This window comes from Malus domestica, chromosome 02 (genome assembly GCF_042453785.1).
Source record: "Malus domestica chromosome 02, GDT2T_hap1".
In the NCBI taxonomy this organism is placed as follows: domain Eukaryota; kingdom Viridiplantae; phylum Streptophyta; class Magnoliopsida; order Rosales; family Rosaceae; genus Malus; species Malus domestica.
In genome coordinates this window covers 22,226,263-22,233,896 of record NC_091662.1, presented here as the reverse complement: position 1 = coordinate 22,233,896, position 7,634 = coordinate 22,226,263, and positions in this window count along the sequence as shown.

The window sequence follows — 7,634 nt, the reverse complement described above, 5'->3', positions numbered from 1 at the left end:
AACCTAAATAATAAAGTTATTCTACAAAAGAATTAAATACGAAGTAAAGAAAATGATTGTAAAAATTTAAGTAATTATAAAAATAATATAGAATAATAAAACCTAATATTAATGAATAATAATCCAATTTGATAAAAAAAAAATCCTAATATATAAAACATAGTGATGAATAATAATCCAATTTGATAATAATCCAATTTGATAATAAAAAAAACCTAATATTAATGAATAATAATCCAATTTGATAATCAAACCTAAGATTAATAAAATAATAAATAACATTAAACATATTAAAATTATCCTAGGGAATAATTATACAACATTACTAAATTACTTAAAAAAAATTAACATGTAATTGTTAACATTACTTAATTACTTACAAAAATTAACATGCAAGTATTAATTACTTAAAAAAATTAACATATGAGTCCACACAAATTTTTTTGTTGTTGTATAAATTACAATAATATAAATATAAGTTTGTAAACTTACTTTCAATATGGAACCTTTGTGTTCAAGCTCTAGAATGGATCTGGAATGGCTTTGAAAGGGGTAAAGGAAGAAGAAGAAACGAAAATGCTCTGAATGGCTCTGATACTCCACCTCTGAGAATGTGAACGAATATCACAGACTCAGTGGCACACGATTTTGAATGTGAAAGAATATCACAGACTCATAGTGGCACACAGTTTCATTATGAAAGCACTATTATTTTTGTCTATGGTCTGAAATTGTAAAAAGTGATTGTAAAAGTTGTCAGGTGAGTGTGAGTCAGATGACCCAACCACACACACACACCGACACGCCACCACACACGCACACAACACACGCACATAGTCTTTCTCTCGATCCTTCTCTCTTCTCTGATCTCCCTTCTCCCCCTTCTCCATTCTCCCACACACACACACAGATCTCCCACACACATGCACAGAGACCCAAGGTCTCTTGATCCTTCTCCCACACACATGCACAGAGACCCAAAGTCTCTCGATCCTTCTCCCACATCGCCTTCTGCTCCTCCCTCGTCGGCGTTGTCTCTCTCCTTTCTCTTTGCACCGAAGGTCCGAGACCCACATACACACACGCACACCATCGCACCTGCTTCAGGAAGACACCCATCATTATCAGCAACCTCGTCTTTCTCCCTCTCCTTCTCGTCTCTGCAACTCGGCTAACGCAGGAACTCCGGCGAGGTTCTTGAATTTCTCCGGTTAGGTAAGCTTCGGGTTTGCCTCTTTCTATTCTAGATTGAAGCTTATATGTGAAATTTAAGTTCAAAATCGTGTTTTTGTGAGGTTTTTGGGATGAAATCGGCTCGGGAATAGGCACACCCATCTCCGGCGAGGCCGTGGGTGTTGACGAACTTTCTGAACACCTCCGACCGTTTCACAGCAAACAGAATTTATAAAAACATTCATCTCGTCTTCTATTTCATTTTGATACCTAGATCGATGTCTAGGGTGCTCTTTTACAGTTGGCCGGAGCTGTAGAAGCTCCGGCGTTCTTCTCCGAGTAGCACAGTTCCAAAATATCATGATAGTTTCGGAAATATCACAATATTATCGATATTATCACGATATTTTGACGAAAACCCGTTGGATACCTATTAAAATATCGGTACCGTGAAAAACGGATAATATCGGTGAAATATCGCCGATATTATCGGCATTTTGTTCCTTGATCTTAACCAAGAACATTCACTACTTGCTTCATGTAAAGCAAGTATTCCGAGTGATTGGAAGATGTAGCAACTAGTGTTTGCTCTGTTGAGCACCATGAGATTGTTGTATCTCCATTAGTGAACACATATCTAGTTTGTTAGCGGGCTTTATGCGGATCAGAGAGGAAACCAACATCTGCATAACCAGCAAGGATCTGGTCATTTGTAGATTTTTCTTAGTAGAAGAGACCCATGTCTGTTATCTCACGAAGGTATCGCAAAATATCTTTGATTCCTTTCCAATGATGAATTGTTTGAGCAGAGTTATACCTTGCTAACAGGTTAACTGAAAAAGCTATATCTGGTCGAGTACACTGTGCTAAATACAATAAAGCACCTATTACACTAAGATATGGTACTTCTGGACCAAGGACCATTCCATCATCTTCTTTTGGATGAAATGGATCTTTCTTAATGTCCAAAAAACGAACAGCCATTGGTGTGCTAAGTGGATAAGCCTTGTCCATTCCAAATCGCTTCAAGATTTTTTCAATATAAGCTGATTGGTGAACCAAAATTCCACTAGCATAATGCTCAATCTGCAGGCCGAGACAATATTTTGTTTTCCCAAGGTCTTTCAATTCAAATTCGCTTTTCAGATATTCAGCAGTTTTATTAAGCTCTTCAAGAGTTCCAACTAGGTTCATATCATCGACATGCCACTATAGCAAATCCAAAATTGGATTTCTTAATGAACACACAAAGGCAAATGACATTGTTGATATATCCTTCTTTGATCAAATACTCACTAAGACGATTATACCACATTCGTCCAGATTATTTTAGCCCATATAATGATCGCCTTAATTTGATTGAGAGCATACCTCATGGTTTGTTAGTCGTTTCAGGCAACTTAAGTCCTTCTGGGACTTTCATATATATGTCAGTATCTAATTCTCCATATAGATATGCGATGATGACATCCATAAGTCGCATGTCAAGTTTTTCTGGAACCACTAAACTTATTAAGTAACGAAACGTAATTGCGTTCATTACAAGATAGTATGTCTCCTCATAATCAATTCCAGGTCTTTGTGAAAAACCTTGTGCAATGAGTCGTGCTTTATATCTTGCAATCTCGTTTTTCTCATTGCTTTTTCTTGTGAATACCCATTTGTAACCCATGGGATTTACATCAGGCGGGGTTTGGACTAGGAACTTAATTCTGCCTAGATTGCATCTTTCCATTTAGGCCAATCTTGTCTCTGTTTGCATTCATCAATAGAGCGGGGCTTAATATCATCGCTTAATATGATTTCGCTGGCTACTGAGAATGCGAACATGTCGTCGATGATTATTTCATTTCGATCCCACAATTTGTTAGTACATGCATAATTTATGGAGATTTCTTTGCTTTCATGCACTTCTATCTCTTCATGACATGTGTCTTATCAAGGACATTTTCCTTTTCAGGATCATGAATTGGGGATTTATCATTCATTTTCTTTTCTTGAATGATTTCATTTGGATTCAGTTGTGTCCTTGTCTTTCTCTTTCGAGGGGCTGAATCTCTTGAACCTGGGGGTCTACCACGCTTCAAGCGTGTACCAAATGATTCATTTGCTACCACTTTATTTTGTCCAACAGGGACATCCATTCTTATGGGTGCATTTGCAACTGGTATATGTGAGTTTGTCACTTTTGAAGCATCATTAAATGCATATGGCATTTGATTAGCAATACCTTGAAGGTGAACGATCTTTTTCACTTCATTTTCACATTGAGTCATTCGTGGATCAAAATGAGATAATGTGGGAAAGCCCATGTCAGCTCGTGCCGTTCTTCTGGAACGGTCTTTTCTCCCCTAATGACGGGAAGACTGCCTCATCAAAATGACAATCCGTAAAACGAGCTGTAAATATATCACCTGTCAAGGGTTCCAAATATGTAATGACAGATGGTGAATCAAAACCCACATAAATTCTCAGCCTGCGATGAGGTCCCATTTTAGTGCGTTGTGGCGGTGCAATAGGCACATAAACAGCACAATCAAAAACTCGTAAATGTGAAATGTTTGGCTGATGCCCAAACATGAGTTGTACTGAGGAGTATTGGTGGTTAGCTATAGATCTCAATTGAACCAATGATGCATCATGTAAGATGGCATGTCCCCATGCAGAAACTGGCAATTTTATTTTCATAAGCAGAGTGCGAGCTATTAACTAAAGTCGCGTGATCAATGCTTCTGCTAAACCATTTTAAGTATAGACGTGAGGAACAAGGTGTTCAACATCAATGCTCAATGTCATGCAGTAATCATCAAAGGTTTGGGACATAAATTCACCAGCGTTATCAAGTCAAATTGACTTAATGGGGTAATCTAGGAACTGTGCTCGCAGCTTAATTATCTGAGCAAGAAGTCTCACAAAAGCTACATTTTGAGTAAACAAAAGACAAACATGTGACCATCGGGTAGATGCATCAACCTAACCCATAAAATATCGAAATGGTCCACAAGATAGTTGAATAGGCCCACAAATATCCCCTTGAATTCTTTGCAAAAATGATGGGAATTCAGCATCAACCTTTTGTTGTGATGGTCTAATTACCAACTTCCCTTGAGAACAAGCCTTGCAAGGGTTATCATTTGAGATAGCAATGTGTCTGCTCAATAATGGATGTCCATTACAGTTGGTAATGATCCTACGTATCATGGTGGATCCTGGATGGCCCAGACGGTCATGCCAAAGCATGTAAACTTTTGAATCAATGAACTTCTGGTTCATGACAGTATGTGATTCAACTGTCTTTATATATATATATAATATAATCCACTCGACAAACCACACAACTTCTCCAATATACACTTCTGGGTATCATTAGAGGTAATGCATAGATACTCCACATTTTCTGCATTTTTCGTTTCAATGTGTTATCCATTTAAACGTATGTCTTTGAAACTCAACAAATTTCGAGTAGATCGAATAGCATACAACGCATTTTACAATATTATTCCATTTGGTAACATAATCTGGGCTTTCCCTGAGCCTTCAATTACATCTAATTGGCCTGATATTGTTATTACCCTTACTTTTGTAAGCATTAAGCTTGAGAAATACTTTCGATCACGAAGTATTGTATGCATGGTTGCACTGTCTACAAGACAAATATCTCCGTCATTTCTCATGTTTTGAGAATAACCACAGTTTTTATCCATGCTTTCTGAGTAAAAGGGATCACAGTTAAAAACGATTTATTCACAAAAGGAAATTGAAATGCCATTTTTATTGAATTGAAATGCGAGTTTTAAACTACAAGTTCAGAATAAAAAATACATCAAACATAAGTGATTCAATCGAACCAGTACACTTCATTCCCTTTTTCCATAATGAATTCTGAAGCATCTAGGTGGGTTGTGTTCCACTGCCCTGATAAGTTGAGCACTGGATCAGGTATATCCATTAGTCTAGCCTAGTCGAGGAAATTGATCTCGACACCCATCTCCTTGAGGGAGGCTTGATATAGATCCACCAGATGTTTTGGGGTACAACAGGTATGCTCCCAGTGCCCATTGCCACCACGCCTATGGCAAGCTCATTCAGAGTTTCTAGGAATGTTGTTCATATGAGCTTTGCCTTTGTGGCAATTTGCATTTTTAAAGCTCATGCCTGAATTATGCCTTAGAACCTGTTTGTGAAACTGGACACCATGGTTCTTGCCTTTCCCGTTCCACCAGCCTCACTTGTGGCCACATCCTCGTTTGTAATTATTACCACGAGAAGATGTGATATTCCCTTCAAGGGAAGCAGCAATCACTTCTGGGAATGGTGCCGATCCAGTAGGTCAGGACTGATGATTCTTCATTGAGAGCTCATTGTTTTGTTCAGCTACTAGGAGCACAGATATCAGCTAGTTGTATTCAAGGAAGCCTCACTCTCTATACTACTGCTGCAGGAGCACGTTTGGGGCATGAAATGTGCTTAAAGTCTTTTCCAGCATATCTTCCTCAGTGATGGTTTCCCCACATAAGGGCTTCATCTAGGAGCTAATTCTGAACATCGCAGAATTGTACTCAGCCACTGACTTAAAATCCTGGATCCTTAGGTGAGTCCACTCATAACGAGCTCTTGGAAGAATCATTGTTTTTTTGTGATTGTATCTGTTTCTCAATGCCTTCTAGAGAGTGAATGGATCTTCAACCATTAGGTACTTGCTTTTTAGTCCTTTATCAAGGTGGCGACGAATAAAGATCATGGCCTTCGCCCGATCTTAAGAGGATGCACTGCTTTCCTCCTAATGGTTTCTCCAAGATTTCCTGCCTCTAGATGGATCTTGGTATCCACTATCCAGGTAAGGTAGTTATTCCCAATGATGTCCAAGGCAACAAAATCAAGCTTTGCCAAGTTCGCCATTTTCTTTTCTGAAAGAAAAATGAGATGTGTAAGAACTTGCAATAATATGTATTCATGGAGGAATATAGTGTTAGAACTTCTAGTTCTTACAAATTTTTCATTTTGATCTTTAGGCCAAAATGATAAGCACTCGAAACTACAGGCTCGAGATTTACATGATTGATGAGAAGGGCGATTGTACCGCACCATTCTCATTGAAGTAAGCATAGGATAGGCAATTATTTCGCACCACTCAAATTGTAGGAAAATTTAAATATGCAGAGCAAGGTGGGCGATTATACCACACCACCTAAAATTGCAGTAAAATTAAATAGTAGGCAAATTTAAATATGCAGGGTGGACGATTTTACCGCACCACCAAAAATTGCAGTAAAATTAAATAGCAACAAAATTTAAATATGCAGAGTGGACGATTATACCACACCACCTAAAATTGCAATAAAATTAAATCTGCAGTCTAAGATGGGCGATGATACTGCACCATATTTGCTCACAATAAAACTAACATAAATAAATACTGGGTTAGTATTCAGGAACTACACCAAACAAGAAATCAAATATATATAAGTAATTGTTAAATTGAGAACGAGAAGCAGGCATGGTGCAAACAGTTCTTCACAAGGGTATATCCAACAAGTGAGACAAAGGAAGAAGAAGAACATTAAAATCCTAGAAGGAAATATATTTTTTTCCTTCAGCGAAGGGAAATGAGAAATGATTAGAGAGTCGTGCTAATAACGTGTTATAAATAGGCAAAAGTTAGAGAAATAACCTTTGCTAAAGACAGGAGTAAAGCGGGTGCAAAATATCACACTATAACTTTAATAGCTATAACACAAAGGATGGCAGATAAAGAGAGGGAGGGAGATATACTGATATTATTTATTTGATTCTTTCTTTTGCAATATGTTTTGATAGAATCACACTATTTATAGAGCTACTCCCATGAGAACATCCAAAAATGATATAATGGCTACTTTTGACAATATTACATAACAACAAATATATAACTATCATTTTCACCATTTTCCAAATGCATGTGGGATGTGGGTATACTAATGCATGTGGGATGTGGACATACACCATACAACTTTTACAACATTTATTTATTTATTTGGCCTTTTTAGGGGAAGGAATCCCCATTAAAAAAAAAAGAATTAGTTGTGGGACTCACTCCACATTGAACTTTAACGATCCGAACCATCTATTTTGTAAGTCTTGATTATTATCACGATGAAATTTCAATGTTTCTTAGATAACAAAGTGTTCGTCAATTTCTTTTATGTCACATCCTGGCCCGGGCCACCACCACATCCCAAGCTTGACTCCACCGTAGCACGATATTATCCGCTTTGGGTCCCGACCACGCCCTCACGATTTTGTTTATGGGAACTCACACGAGAACTTCACAGTGGGTCACCCATCCTGGGAATGCTCTCGCGCAAACTCGCTTAACTTCGAAGTTCTGATGGAACCCGAAGCCAGGGAGCTCCCAAAAGTCCTCATGCTAGGTAGAGATGGGAATATACATATAAGGCTTAGAGAATCCACTTCCCTGGGCG